A 15,943-nucleotide genomic window follows, 5' to 3' on the forward strand; every position below is an offset into this window, starting at 1 on the left:
TGTGTGTGTCTGTTTATGAGGTATTCCTATTAGCATACGTAAACTGGGTTTTCTGAAGTAAAAAAGCATTTAATGGTTTATTTGAAGTACATGAGTTGCAAAAGGAATGAAACATCTCTTTGAAGATGGAAATGCCATATTCCAATCAAACATTTCACTGTTCTGGAGGTTAATGAATGCCATTAGCCTAGCACAAATACATTCAGACATGTACGTTTTCAAGATGCATAAATTAGATAAAGCACAGGATCCAATGTTTCTCTGTGAGTAAAGAAAATATATGATAGGGACATAATTACATTGCTATGGGAATAATGTCTGCAGCACTGAGGCAATTGCACAATCTTTAAACAAAATACAGTTATTTGATTTTACTATTTAGGATTCCTCTTTTTTTTTCCATGTTTCATGATGATCTGTTATTGTTAGCCTCTTGTTATCATTCTAGTGCAAAAATGCATGTCTATAATTGTACAGTACACTTATATAAAAGAGAGAACTGATGTTTAGCTCATGAAAGTTTTGGTTGATGATAATTGATGACCCCCCCCCCAAATTCCTTCCAACCAAAACATACAAACAGTATTGTCTCTTAATTTAACCCACCTACATGCTAATTATAGACTTTGGTATCAGTAATGTGACAAATATGCTAGGAATTCAATTCATTGTTTGGGCGCTTGATTAAATAGACAACATTTATTTGTGCAGAATATTACAGTGATTATTACCCAATTTGCTCTTCATGGGCTCTCTGAACTACTAATTAGTTGTTCGTTTAATTGTTTCCTTTTTTGCTAATGGCTCATCAGTTCTAAAACTGTCCTGTATGGCATTAATATGTTCTGACGTAAGCATTTTCTATAGTTCATTAATCCTTTTAAATGATCATCTGTGTCCTAATTAGTTGATACTTGAAATATAGCCTTAGCGTAGATATTAACCTTGAAAAGAAGTTTGGATCTGACTAATTATTCCATGCCTTCCAAATCAGCATTGAGGCTAACTGAGAACAAAACTTCAAGCTAAAAGTATTTTCAGGATGGTTCAAAAACAACACAATCATAACTGGCCACCTAAAGTGAAGGAAATGTATTTCCTTCACAAGAATACATATTGACAAAATGGATCCACTTTTTGGTCTCTGGCTGCCCTCCCTGCAGCATGATCTGCAAGTAAAGCAGTATGAGGAGGTGGACATGGAGAGACAGCATGAAATATGAAAATATTTACTTTATGCACAGTGAGGTGGAATATTGGAAATCTCTGCTCTCAATTTCAGCCGACTACCACTTCAAGAGTAAAAGAAATTATAAAAAAAAAAAAACTCTTCCAGAGATATTGAAGATATCTGATTTTTTTCTCTCTCCTTTAATTTGTTTTCTAGTTTCTTGGTAACTTTGTTGTTCTGTATGGGTAAATAAATGTTTTGGGTGAAAGTTTTTCATTTAGAGTGCTATTGATAAAACACACACCCTCTGCTTAGACATGTATGACTTCTACACAGATCTAAATGTCATTTTGGGAAACCAATGCCTTGAAGGATGAGTGGCATTTTGAATCTAAAATGAAAATTGATTATGCTTTACAAGATTTAGACTAAAATGAGACTCGCATCTCATTTTCCACAACACCCTGGTTTCCATTAACATTAACCCTTGGTAAGAACCAAACGATTGCCAGTGTAAGTCCCTGACCGAACCCATACTGAAAATGAAAAGGTATAATACTGTGACCCTACCATATCATTCTTGTATGTAAGTAAAATCCCATGAGATGGATCTTTCTTTGTTCACTGTCTCTGTCCTAAGATGTGAAATATAGCTCTGCTGAGTGCTCGGTCAGGCGAGCAAAAATCATTGCAGCTCTCCAGGTTAGCTTGACAGATGGCCGTCCAGACTGTGAGAAAAACAAAGGGTTCGATGGGAGAGTGAGAAACCAGGTCGGCACAAGTTTTATAACCCTCCCTTCATAAAATCGACTTCAAGGTTCAATTTTGCCAAGCTTCCTTTTGTCAAGAATAGGTGGAAAACAACTCGGTATGACTCGTGTGGACATGTGGTGAGTTATACCACTGGATACTGGATACAGAACAGCATTTGTGTAGGCCTATGCCATTTCATTTTTGTAGTTAGTTGTAGTTAACAAAGTTAACTAGTTTGGGGTCAGATAAACAAGTTTTTTTTTTACTAGGTTGTCATACAAAACCTGCAACATTATTCAGTACTTTTACCGTGTTCCAAAATTAACCACTTCATATTTAAATGGCATTTGCAGGTCTCTAACTGTGCAGAATAATCAAATCATCCTGGTATTAGCCCTGCATGGTCGCAAGAGACACTGTTTTGTTCATCCACATATAATTGAGCCTCTCAAGCACCTCTTACATAGAACACTGCACCTCCTAACCACTGGTTGTCTGCAATCCTGACGGGTATCAGATGAATAATTCTAATGTTAATTATAAGGTTGAAGAATATATGAGAAAATTCCTTTCATGGCCGGTGATGAAGACAGTTAAAGATGTCATTAAATGCACCGTTGCTGAGATTTTTATATTCTTTCTGAAGGGGGCACGTGGCAAGGAGATGTGGCCGTGCTATTTCAGTAAATGTTGTGCATTTCCTCCTTCACAAACTGTTAATAAAATAAACTGAAGTTATGATTCCCCCCCCCCCTCTCCTTCTGCTATAGGCCTAACATGAGAAGACACCTAACAGTTTTCATTCAGAGTACCTGGAGAGTACCATACTATCTGGATGAACTATTCAGTTCTAACTGTGTATTGACCTTCTGCAACATCCAAAGAAAAGGATGGTTTGTATACATAGATTTACAATCCACTGTCCTTTTGAGGGCTATGGACAAACCTCTTACAGTATAAATGGCAGCACACTGCAGCTCACCATTACAAGCAGCCAAATAAAGTTTCCCATAGGGAAAAGGACATATCTAATACAAATTTAAAATAAAGGAAGAACCATTTGACCAGAGTTAAGTTTGCTGTCAGTACTGCATGTAGTAAACAAATGTTGTCTCTTGGGAACGCCTTGTTCAGTTTATTCCTTCTTGAAGTGCACAAAAATGACATTGTCTCTAACGTGAGCTGTGATGCTGTGGCTTTGATCTCCTGATATTGTTGTTTATGGTTATAATCCACACCTAATTGGAAGAATGAACATTATTGATTTGCTTATTAGCTATGATGTGCCTGATGTTACCCAGCAACATGGTTATGATGGATTTGGATTGGGAGTGGATGGTACGGCTGCTTCATTACTGTGACGTGATGATACTCTGACATTGATCAGGGGGAGTGTTAACCGCTTCAAATACCTTTTGTTATTCAGTTCAAGACAAGTCGTAGCAGTACTGTATTTCAGATCCATATCTTAAATACTCTTCTCTAAATTGGCAGAGGGTGAGGATAGAGGTGCAGTATGTGTGGTTCCGCACATCGGCGCATACTGTCAGGGTTCCCACACTTAAACATGGGGTTCATTTGTTTAATCCCCACCTCATCTGTATCCACCATCCATGTTCTGTCGACTAGATGTTGAGAAACAACAAAAGGAGACACGACTCAGGTCTGTTGAGGAGATCCAGTTTGGTACCACGCCAGCCTCTGTGATGCAGTAAAAAAGCAGTGTCATGATATGCGTCTGCATATAGACAGGTGCCTGTCCGCCAGGTTAGTGAGAAAGGCTTGCTCAGTCGACCCTGAAAGCCTGGGTGATTCGATGTGCTGAGTGTGCAGATAAAAGACCATCACTCACTCTGAGAAGCAGAAAGGAGAAAGACGAGAGAGAGAGACTGAAGAATTGGTGGAGAGAAAGAGTAAAGAGACAAGAGGACAAAGGTGGTTGTTCAATGGCCACAAAATGGGCTTCCTGTCTATGACTCATCAGTGTATTGACTGTGTTACATGTACTGTATGCATCTACCACAAGCCTTGAGATTCCTTAGAACCGACCCTGCCTCATAACAGCCAGCACCAAGAGAATGGGCATTCGACTAAACTGGCACAATGTGCTTGGACATCTTCCGTGCTGATACCAGGACGAAGGCGTTCTGTGAGGAAATGAAGATCTGACCTGCGAGGCTGTGGTACATGTTGCCTTGACCCTCGCATTTGGCCCATCAAATTGTTTTTCAATTAATGGCGGCAACTTTGTGGAGAGTGACACAGACAGATGGCCAGGACTTTGTTGGGGTTCACAGAGGTTTAAGGAAGATAGTGCTTACTGGGGGAGAAAAGTGAGTTTTGGCAACACGATGCTCAACGTGCAAAGCGCTTGCGTGTATTCCTAAGTGCTGATCTAGTGCCGTTTGCAAGAAATTGAGTAAAAACAGACAAGTTCTAAATCAATATTTAACTCTGATAGCGTGCTACATTCATCTGTATTTTTAGTCTTAAAGACCAACTCTAATACAAAATGTCCCAAGTTTGGGATTTCAGACGGCTCAATGAACAAATGAATCTGAAGCGTATTCACTCTTGTATATTATATTTTGAATTTAGTCATTTAGCAGACGCTCTTATCCAGAGCGACTTATAGTAAATACAGGGACATTCCCCCGAGGCAAGTAGGGTGAAGCGCCTTGTCCAAGGACACAACGCCATTTTGGCATGGCTGGGAATCGAACTAGCGACCTTCTGATTACTAGCCCGATTCTCTAACCGCTCAGCCACCTGACTCTTGTAACTGAATGAGAAAGCACCCAGCCCTCACTGCAGGAGAGAGGGGGATGGAAACCTCATCCTTCTCCTTTATGGGCCACTAAAGCATGGGCAGATGTACTGTTAAGTAGCACTGAACGATTGTTAGGCTGTATCGGCCCTAACTTTCCACCCATATTGATTTTGCATTAGATAAACATGAATCTTGTAAATAAGAGGTGAACGGAGGTCTATTGCCTCTCTCCATTGTGGCGTGTAGCAAGCCATGCGGACAGGATGCTACGAGCAGAGCTTCGTTTCGAAGTGTAATTATCTTTCCCAGTCAAGTGCAGTGAGGGGACAAATGGGATGGGGTGTGGATACATAGATCCTCTGTGTGCACCGCAAAGGTCAAGCACTCGCTAAACACCATGAGAGAAATGGGAGATTTATGAACATAAACTAATAGAATTTAAGGAAATTCTGGATTCTTTTAGATCAGTGATATCAAATGTAAATTGTGTTGTGAATTCCTTCAATGGGCTGTACAGATCCAATAAATTTTTATTTTAAAATGTTTTGAATTTCTTTTCATATTTCTGTATTTGCTGAGATTCTTCAAACGTGTTACATTCAATGCAAATCTTCCCTAAAAACATAACTCATACCAAATAATCACTTGGTTAGAGAAAATACCATAAAACCTAATGTCGTTCCATCTTTTTTTACTGTCACTTATTTTCATCAGAGTTTCATTGATGCCAATAATGTAGCAAACAATGAAACATAATTTTTTGTAGTTTTTATTTTGTGTGCTGATGATATTTCATCCATCTGTTAGAGCCTGTTTTCTAGTGAAGAATTTATGTAAAGCCCCCCAACAACTGTGATTTATGTTTATGTGTTTCTAAAGTGACAGGTAGTCGCTGTGGACCTCTGGGAAGTGCTAAACAGAACTACATAAAAACAATGGAGGGAGAATTGGATCAGCTCAACTGAAACGCATTTGTCCTGGAAAAAATTCCCTACGGCAGCAAAATGGTGTGTCAGCGATGGGACAGTATATCTGGCAAATGGGATCCTTTGCCTGTTTATTAATCAATAAACACATTGGGCTGCATCAAACCATTACGCGTTTGTGGCCTGTTTTTAATGTCAGTAATTAATTTCCCCTGGAGTCTATGTGAAGCGGACTGGTAACAAATCATACCTGTGCATGTCCCAAACAATGCCAGACATACAATACAGATCTGCTCCGTGCAGTGTAGAACAGGAACATGCACAACACTGTCTTCTGTGTGTCCTGAGGACATTTTACAAGTCAGGTTGAAACGCTGGTTGATATTTCTTTAACACTAACTCAACACATTAAAAGACAGCGTAGCCTTAGTTAATAATTCCACCACAGTAAAAAGCACTGAAGACTAGTCATACTTACTACAGAATTACGATTGAATGAAGTATACACACACACGTACAGAGATTGAGAAAAATGAACAAATGCACTCGATCTCAATGCTTAGGGGCTGACATCCAAAGCCTTTCTATCTCTTGAACCTGTAGGCCAAGGCATGTTGAGGCAGGATGAGATTGGAAGTGAAAGCCTTCCAGTTTTATTTAACCCAACCCTTCTGATTCAATATGAAGCCTAGCTGTGTGCAGATGATAACTCAGAGCAAAGGTTGACATCAATAGGAACTGTGGGATGAACTGAACTGACTGTGTGTGTCTGCGCGGGTGTGTGTGTGGGGGGGTGGGGATGGAAGGGGTGTTTTCAAAAGAGGAATACATCACTTTTCTATTGAAGATTGACAGTGACATAGCCTACTAGTTTCGAAGAGCTACATGATATTTGTGTCAAAAAAAGCCTGTCTATCAGAGAGTGATTAAGTAAACACTAATAATCCCTGTGTAACAGTTTTCACTGAAGATGGGCTATTTGATTACTGCAACTCATTGTGGCTGTTAATTACATGCGCTTGACATTTCCAGGTCAATTTGTATTTCCGTCCCGTTTAGCATTTCAAAGTTTGATGTTATTTTCAACACCTTATTAGGCGTCTGCGATTGCATATGAGATTGCACAACCAGATGACATCAATCAAGAGGTATTTAAGAGAAGGACATTTAAAAAATTATGACGGGCGATGAAACGTGGAAGGAATACAACAAAGGTCTATCATCTCAGAATGCCTGCGCCTCATCCATTATATAGTGGGACAAGTTATCCCTTACTTCTCAGCGTGAGAAATGGCTGAAATGCGTGAGTCTCACGGCGAATGCGTGAGACTTGAGAGCCCTGCTTTATTAAACCAAACTTTTATTTTTTCCAACTACCGGTAGGTTACTTAGTGAGAAATTGATGAACATATTTTTTTTGTAAGTTCTTTAACCTTCTGAATGTAGTAATCAACGTGACCGCTTAAGTTAAACTGAGAGGTAGTCTATTGTTATCTGCCAAGGATACACATTCAAATAATGTAATTGAATTTGAAATATATCATATTTATAAAGTACATAACTTGACCCTACAGTTCATGCATTGGTGCCTTCCCTCATTATACTACACAATACATTTAGCCTCAACAAGACTTGATCTATGAGTGTTAGAAAAAGTCACTTTCACACTTTACTTTCAATCAATGTGGCATTTAAGAACCTTTCCCTCTCAAGTCTGTATCTCTGGATAAATTGTCTTGATAGAAGAAAGGAATACTCCTCATAAAAATATAATAACAGTCCTCTCAAAGGAGGATATTGAATTTTGATGCCCGCTTCATGAACACCATTTATTTAACTTAGTAGAAAATCAAAAGCTGCCTGACAATCGCTTGGAATCAAAAACTGTTGCATCCTCCTTATCAGTTCTCCAAATTATCCCAAAGTCAGTTATTCTTTTCTTTTCCTTTGCCTTTATGGATCACAAAGGCCTTGAAGGCTTGCTTCTAGTTTCTCTTTCTACTTTTTTGGCAGTACTGTTCACATTTATTTCCTTCAGCTATTCACAGGGGTGTGTTGGAGTTTGGCCTTGTTGATTAGAATCATGAATTACTCACTTATATTCTTGCCTTGGGCGTTTGGAGTGAATTCTGCATCTGCCCACTGATAAAGAGTGGAAGCCTATCAGATACTGCTGAGGAAGCACGATTAGATCTAGCTCCTCTGCTTTGGTCTGGGAAAAGCTTCCAGGCAAGAAAATAACTAAAAAAGTTTTTAGTTTAGTTTTCCACACTAACACAATGTTACATTAGTCTATATTAGCATTGCCTTAATCTCAGTTTGTATTTGAGAAACTGAACGAGGTTCTGTGTGTGTGTGTGTGTGTGTGTGTGTGTGAGAGAGAGAGAGAGAGAGAGAGAGAGAGAGAGAGAGAGAGAGAGAGAGAGAGAGAGAGAGAGAGAGAGAGAGAGAGAGAGAGAGAGAGCGCAGCAAGGAAATGACTTCCAGGTGAAGGTTAATGTGTGTTGGTTCACCCCTGGACACACAGGCCAGTGATTGATGCCTGCTTGGTCCTCCCCTCCAGGGTTAACCCTGGTACAACAGTATCTTTAGAGATGCACTACCCTCAGCCTTCCTACCCAGGCATGAAGCTCTACCTGAAAGTCTCATTCTGGGATTATATTTGCGCTTAAAACTATCGGTACGAGAATCTGAATACCTCTTTGGATTAAAGCGTCTACTAAATACATTTAAGAAAAAAAACGCTCACAATTGGCACTCTTCAAGTAGATACGTTTGCTTAATTATGTAGCGGATGACGATATCATTAGAATAGTGAGTGGTACGCATACACACAGATATTAATTTATGGAACAGATCAACGGTGCTTGAGGCCGTGAGCAAGCTGTGTGTGTTACACCGTCTGAGAGTGGATTGGAAGCCATCTGGTCCATCCCAACCTTTTCTCCACTGCAGACGTACAAGCAAGCCATTTATACGTGTCTCTCGTGACTTCTCAGGTCATCAAAGATTGTAATGAGTAATGGGATCTACTCCATAGAGGGTTTGATGTATAAAGCAGAGGGAAGTGGCAAGGACACCAAATTCAACCACACATTTTAATTTTGTGATACAGTATGAAAACCATAGCCAATGGGCTGTGCATTTATCATAATGACCTTCAGTCATATCCAAGAGCGTCTTTTACTACGTAAGATTGAAAATATGGTGACGTGTGGAGGAATCTTGTCCTCATTCGATGTGAGAGAGCATGATAGTACCTCACCATATTGTGGGGTGTGCAGGCAGTGTAGCTATATCAGGGGATCATTGAGCTTCACCCCATCTCCAACTTTTTCCTCTATGTCTAATAATTGCTGACACACCAAAGTCAACATAGCCCAGCGAGCCTTTAATAGTTTTCATTTTTCTTCCTTACACGATGGCCTCTGAGGTGCCATCATGAATGATCAGCACATGGCCTCCACCACTACTCCCCACAAAGGTAGAGGCTCTCCTCTTGTCCCCTCCTCTCCCCCCTCTCCTCTCCCATCCCCTCCCCTCCTCTCCTCTCCCCCCTCTCCTCTCCCCCTCTCCCATCCCCTCCTCTTCTCCCCTCCCCCTCTCCCCTCCTCCTCTCCTCTCCCACCCCCTCCTCTCCTCTCCCCCCTCTCCTCTCCTCTCCCACCCCCTCCTCTCCTCTCCCATCCCCTCCTCTCCTCTCCCATCCCCTCCTCTCCTCTCCCATCCTCTTCTCCCCTCCCCCCTCTCCCATTCTATCCTCATCCTAGCTGACCCTAACTCTGCCCAGCCCCATCTCTGGCCATTACTCTCCTCTGTGTCTCACTGCTCATCTTCACCAGCGCCCATACAGACAATTTATATAAAATACTTTCCCTCCTGAGCTTTCATCACAGGTCCAGGGTAGCAGGCCCATTCCCTTACATTAATTCTTTCCCCTTGTGCTGAGCCACCACATCAATTTGGTACTTTACAAACTATTTCAGGGATCCGATTTATCAGGCCTGACAGAACTTTCGCGCGAGAAATAAACAGCAGCCGAAGGCTGTGGTGGCATAGCTGCCTCAGTAGGAGCTATTCATCATTATTTAATTCAGGGACCCCTAGAATATTCTTTGACATTGTTAGCAATAGTAAAAAAGAACCATCTTTAATGGACCCATATGCATGGGTTGTGAAGCATAGAAGCGCAAACTCTGATAGAGTCTGATACAGCAGCTCCCTTGTCCTCTGTGTCCATCATGAACCTCATGGAGTGGAGGTAAAATCAAACACCATGCATTGGGTTTCTAACGGGCATAACATCTGCAGTGTTTAAAGATTACAGTTAATACTATGAAATGATGGAGGACAATCACAATGAATTGCACTGGAGGCTTTGAATGACAGTCTGCATCTTGTGTGTCACTATTGTTTTATTCAATCATTCCTCTAACCCTAAGCTCCGGCATCGGTCCTAAGTCCCCACATCCACCCCCCCCTGGGTCCTTCCTCTCTGGGCTTCCTGTGTCCTGTTGGCTCCTGGAGCTCCCTGGGTTGCTAGTCCCCTCATATGTTAGAGCTCACTCTGCCAAACAGGGAAAGGCTGGGAGTCAAATGTCAGTCTGATTAATCTTTCTGTTTTTACGCTATCTGTTATGTTGTCTGTCAGCTGTTTGGTTTTATCCTAGTGAGCTGCTTACAGTATGTCTCCTCTGCTTTGATGGACATGGTGTCGTCTTTTGCAGATTGCTTTGGACTTTTTTCGTAAACATTTTTTGTTACAAATGTCGTTGACAGTTGTGTTTTTAACATTATGTTTCCTTGTCAGTACCAATTTGACTATCAAGATCTCAACTCAATATCAATTGACTCTTGTTTATTTCAGTACTGCGCAGAATTTGTCGGGATGGTTTTACAACAGCCAGCGTAATGTGTTTTCTCTCTTGGTCCTGTCAATGAGGAGAAAGTTTACCCTGGTTTAACCAAACAAGAAAGACAGTAATGTAGCACTAACGTCATTCAACCCTCTTTGTTCCCCTCGTGTATCCGACGGAGGCGTCTCGTTCAAGGGGAACGCAGAGCACGGGGCGCTGAGGGGGCCCTCCCAAGATCAATCAAGGTGTTTATCATTACCGATTTCCAATTCGCTCAAGGATTTAACTGGGAGCAGCCATTTTTCTGAGCGCTATCATGATACCTTTTATTTCCGCATGGCCCTAAATGGAAAGAATCTTCCAGGCCATTAAGCAGACAGCCTGCGTCATAAAAGTTTGGCGGCAGCAGTCTCTCTCTCTTTCTCATTCTCTCTCTTTTTCACTCTCTTTTCCTTTCAATCCCTCTCTCCTTCAAGTAAAACTCACCCCCTCCTCTACCTCCTTGCAGCAGATCAAGATCTAGACGCTGCAGTTTAATAGAAATCAGTCTGTTCATCAGCAGTAATGTATTGAGGTCACCCCCTCCTGTCAATTCAGGTTTAGGAACTCTGTAACTCCAACCATGCCCTACTTGCACCCTGTCACGTAATCAGGGGTTTTCTTTTTATTCCTTTACAGGTTGGTTGGAGTGAGTAAAATCTTTGCCATTCTCCTTCCAAGTCTTGTGGAAGCGAGACTTGAGTATCGAAGAAGTAAGGTCAAAGTTGAGAAACGCAGCCTGGCCGGCGATCCACATTTGCATAACAGAGACTGACATGGTGATTGAGGGCTTCTTACCCCGGTTGGCAAGTCAATCAGTGAGGTATAGTGTGTCCACTTGAGAGCACAAGTTCAAAAGAATTAGCAGGCTGAAACTTGAACCCCGTTGTGAAGGCTGAGGAGTGGAGGGAAGGACATGTCTTGTCCATACAGCTGAGAAGACTAAGGACCAGCGAAGTATAACAAGAGCTAGTGAAAGCAAACCGCAGTTAACTCGGTATGCTTTCATTTTACATTCCAGAACTGGGTCTCGAGTGGTGACCAAATCAATCAGAGACAATGTGAACTTCTCAGTGGTTGACTTAAAAGAAATACGTAAGGTGCAAATGCAAACTGCTGCATGAAGTGTTAAATACCCCAACTAACTGTAGTAACTGTAACATCCTCTCAGAAGATTCTGTGACAGGATGCTGTGGTATCTGACTGCGGTAGAATCAGCTGTTGATTGGATGACTAATTTCCTGATTTAGGGACTTCAATCAGTAAACTAAACTCATTCATAAGCACTGGAATGAAACAACTTTCAATCATCATTTAACCTAATTAATGGAGTGCCATCGCCCTGTCAGAATAAATAAGGTACCAGCTAATACATTCACCCTACACTATCATTGAAGTCAGGAAATAACTTGTCTAATTGAAGTGGAACACTGGTGTTACACATAGCTCATGTGGGTAAAGTCTGAGTAACTGTACTTTATACATTATCATATTCTCCTGGCAACCAATGCTGAATGCTGTCAGTACTCTAAAGAGTGGGGTTCAAAGTGAAGGGTGAGGCTTCCTGTCCTTTAATGAAACATCCACACCTACCATGTATGTTCTATTTTGGAGTGCTGTCGGAGGAATCGGCACCTGGGCTTCAGATATCCAAACTTAACTGAACTTTCAGAACCAGCCATGGAGGAAACGGTACTTGGTAGGTTCCCACAGACAAAGAAGCAATTCAAATTCACTTTGAAGAGAACTACAGACTGGAAGCCACCCTGCAGAGATCACAGATTTGGAGGTGTATTCTCTTGCAGGACCTCTGGTCATGTTCCTGATCTCAGATATTTTATTAGTTCTGTTCTGATGTTTGAACTGTGAGGGTGGAGCGGAGGAATAAAATAATATGTATTTCTAAGATGCTAAACGGGTGAATAGTTCAAACCTGTTCATGTCTTATTTGTAAATGATTGAGAAAGGTAGGCATTATCTAATAGTTTAATACGTTCCCTCATTGCTATTTTCACACCTGATATCACTATACCTGCAGACACAATCATTGCTGCAAATTCCTTTTAACAATTTATCTGTCTGCCGTTTATTTTCAAGTTTATTTTTGATTTTTATGTGAATATGACATGTTGTTCTAGAGACACACAGTAGAGTAGACAAGAACACCAGGTGCTGACAACAGGGGAACTTTGATTACTCCAGAAGTTTCTACCCTGTCCCATAAGTCACAGCAGATGCTACAGATGACAGGGAAGGTCCCAGAACACGGTGACAGACTTCAGGACAGAGAACGCCTCGCCTCGCTTAGCGTCGCAATGCTGACACGTTCATCTGCCATCGTGGCCAATATCATCCAGCAGTACACAGAGTAACCAAACAAGGCCTTCTTAATATTTTACACACACAATATGTAGGGCTTTGGGTTGTTTTCAGGTGGAGTTACACTTTTCGGGTAATTAGATGTTGAAATTTAAGTTAGAAAACGAACAATCGTAAGAGTGACTTTATTTGTCTAAATATGAGAACTTACTTTGTGGTACAGATACTTGAATGAGCTTTAAATCACATGTTTATGATTATGTTTACTGAGAGTGAAAATCCGGTTAGCATTCTTTATCGTAGTTTGCATTTTTTATCATACCTAAAATATAAAAAGAGATCACATTTTCAATCTACAAGGTTTAAAGTCGGAGACTCAGGCAGCAAGTTCCAGTGTGGTTGTAGCATCCTCTAGTGGTAAAGTAGATTAAACACTTTTCATCGTGGTGAAATGTACTCTCAAACTGCTGTGCAACCAAGAATATACCTTTACTATCACACCTTCAAAACGTGCTGTACAATTTCTCCAGAGATGGCAAAAGTACACACATCCTACACTCAAGTAGAAGTACAGATACTCGTCAAGTACTCATCAATGAGGCAAACGTTTTGTTTTTTACTTTTTTTCGAAATTCTTTTTTAAACCTTTCAAAACTTTCTTTTGAATCTTTTTTCTTAAACCTTTTTTCCAAACGTTTTTTTCAAAAACGTTTTTTTTTCCACACACAACACGACACGATGCCTTCTACCTTGCTCCATTGTAGCTTTGTAGACTAGATTAGTCTCGATTGTTTGTTGTGCGTGATAGCCAGGAAATGAAAAAAGGTGCTCAATGACAATGAAATAACATTGATCATGCCAAATACAGATTAAAACTAAAGTAACGAGCCTGGCTTAAATATGTAAAAAGTAGAAAGTATAGATATTTGTGTAAAAAAATTGAATGAAGGAAAGTAAAAAGTTGTCAGAAAAATATAGTGAACTGAAGTACTGATACCAGAAAAATCTACTTAAGTACAGTAACAAAGTATTTGTACTTCATTACTTCCCCAACATTCATTACATGTTTCACCAGTGAAGAATACACAAGCAGTTCTGTGCTAACTCCAAAGAAAGATGCCTGTTTTCCACAATATCAGACATTTGTGTTCCACCGACATGACTCCTATTATCATAGCTTAATAGCTTGTTCAATGGTGCAAGGTGGTATGTGGGTTTACTATTCAACCAAGGCACACCCCATTAACACAAGCTCAACACAAAACTGCAATGGAAAATAAAGCCTGTCCTAGTTTAAGGCACTATCAAATGAGCTTTGTGATAAGACACATTACAACAACAGTAGCAATATATCACACAATCTCTGCCCAGATTTTCACAGTGGCTGTGCAGTAACCTCTACTCCTATTCCGTAGGAGTAGCAGCAGCAAATAAATTAGGCACATGTGTCATTGAGCATGCTAAATGGCTTGCAACACATAATCATCTAAATAATTATGAGGCTGCCATTAAAGTGAGTTAGATGGATGGTGAGAAGGGCTTTATGGAAAAAGGGAGAGCTAATGGTGCAAAAATGCGATATAGGAGAGAGAAGAAAGGGAGTGAGGAGATGCAGCGTTCTCGTGTGTTTTTTTCTTCTGCGATGTCCTTTCTTTCCAGCGGTAAAACGATAGAGACTGAAAGTACTGGGGGGACAATGGAATGATTAGCCCAATCAAGGGAGTGTGGGATTGTGTGAGTACGGGTGCGTACGACTCCTCAAAGCTGTCTTTTATTCCCCTGCATTGCATTAGTCATCAACCAAAGACTCCAGAAAATCAGTTCAGCGAATCTGCTGCATTCTTATTTGTTCCCATGTGGCAATCTGAGTGCGGGGAAATCAGTTCACAAAGAATCAAGGTTCCCAGGTTATCTATACCTTATAAACATATTCAAATCACATTTTTCACTTACAAAAAAATCAATTTCTTTCCAAGGCCATGGCAAGCCAGCAAGCATGTGGCTACAAGGTACTCTAACAGTGGGTGCTGGGCAGCAAAGTTCAAATTATGTGGTTTGACCTCAATTAACATTCAGTTAGAAGCAACTTCTGGATGTCACCACGTGACATGTGCACTTGGTGACTGTTAGCAGAACTGGAAATTACAATTTTGTGAACCCCGCTGTGATTGGTGGAGTGGTACTGTTGTGTTTCCTACCTCACCTCTGTTCCTGATCTGCCCTCTGAGGGGGTTCCTGAATGTATTTCTGTCCATTTCTACTTGCCCATCCGGTTAAGGAAAAACACAGGAAACCACAGCTATTAACCTGAGTGGAAGACATCACTTTGAATGACAGCGTGTGACAGGTGTGTTCATTATGAAACCAAACTTTAAACACATTCCTGAATGATGATGCTTGCTTCCCTCAATTTCAGAGCACCCCTCCCAACTTGTGGAAAAGGATGAAAAGAAGCATCAAGGATTTCTGTCTCTTCTTTTACTGATGATGTCACTACTCTGGATTTATATGCGCAAAGAAAACAACACAACAATATTCGTATACCATTATGACCCATGAAACTGACCATTTTTTCCATTTAACATACAATTCATCAAAATCAGATTATCAAAATATTTTATTTAATTTTATTGTATATTTTATTTAATTCTAATTCCACTTAGTACTGCTAGTTTATGTACCCTTAGTATAGATAGTCCACATATTTAAATTTTAGGTCCCTATATGTTTATTGTTTGCACCTTCCTGCCAAAGCAAATTCCTTGTCTGTGCAAACTTTCATGGCGAATAAATCCCATTCTGATTCTGATCAGAATTCGGTTTATTTGCCATGTATGTTATACAAACACGGAATTTACTGTGGCAGGAAGGTGCAAACAATAAACATATACGGATCTTAAATTAGTAAAAGTACAAAAGTTTAACAATTTCTAAGAACTAAACTAAAAATAAAACAATTTAAAATATAAAGTATATATAAAAATAAGAATGAGCAGCATGAGTGGTCAACATTTGAGGGTCGCCTGTCAGTCACTGAGGTGTAGACTGGTGAGATGCCCAGTCATTCTCAGGGGAACTGGGACACTAAATTGAGGTCCATCTGTTTGTG

This window comes from Osmerus eperlanus, chromosome 15, assembly GCF_963692335.1.
Source record: "Osmerus eperlanus chromosome 15, fOsmEpe2.1, whole genome shotgun sequence".
Taxonomy (NCBI): domain Eukaryota; kingdom Metazoa; phylum Chordata; class Actinopteri; order Osmeriformes; family Osmeridae; genus Osmerus; species Osmerus eperlanus.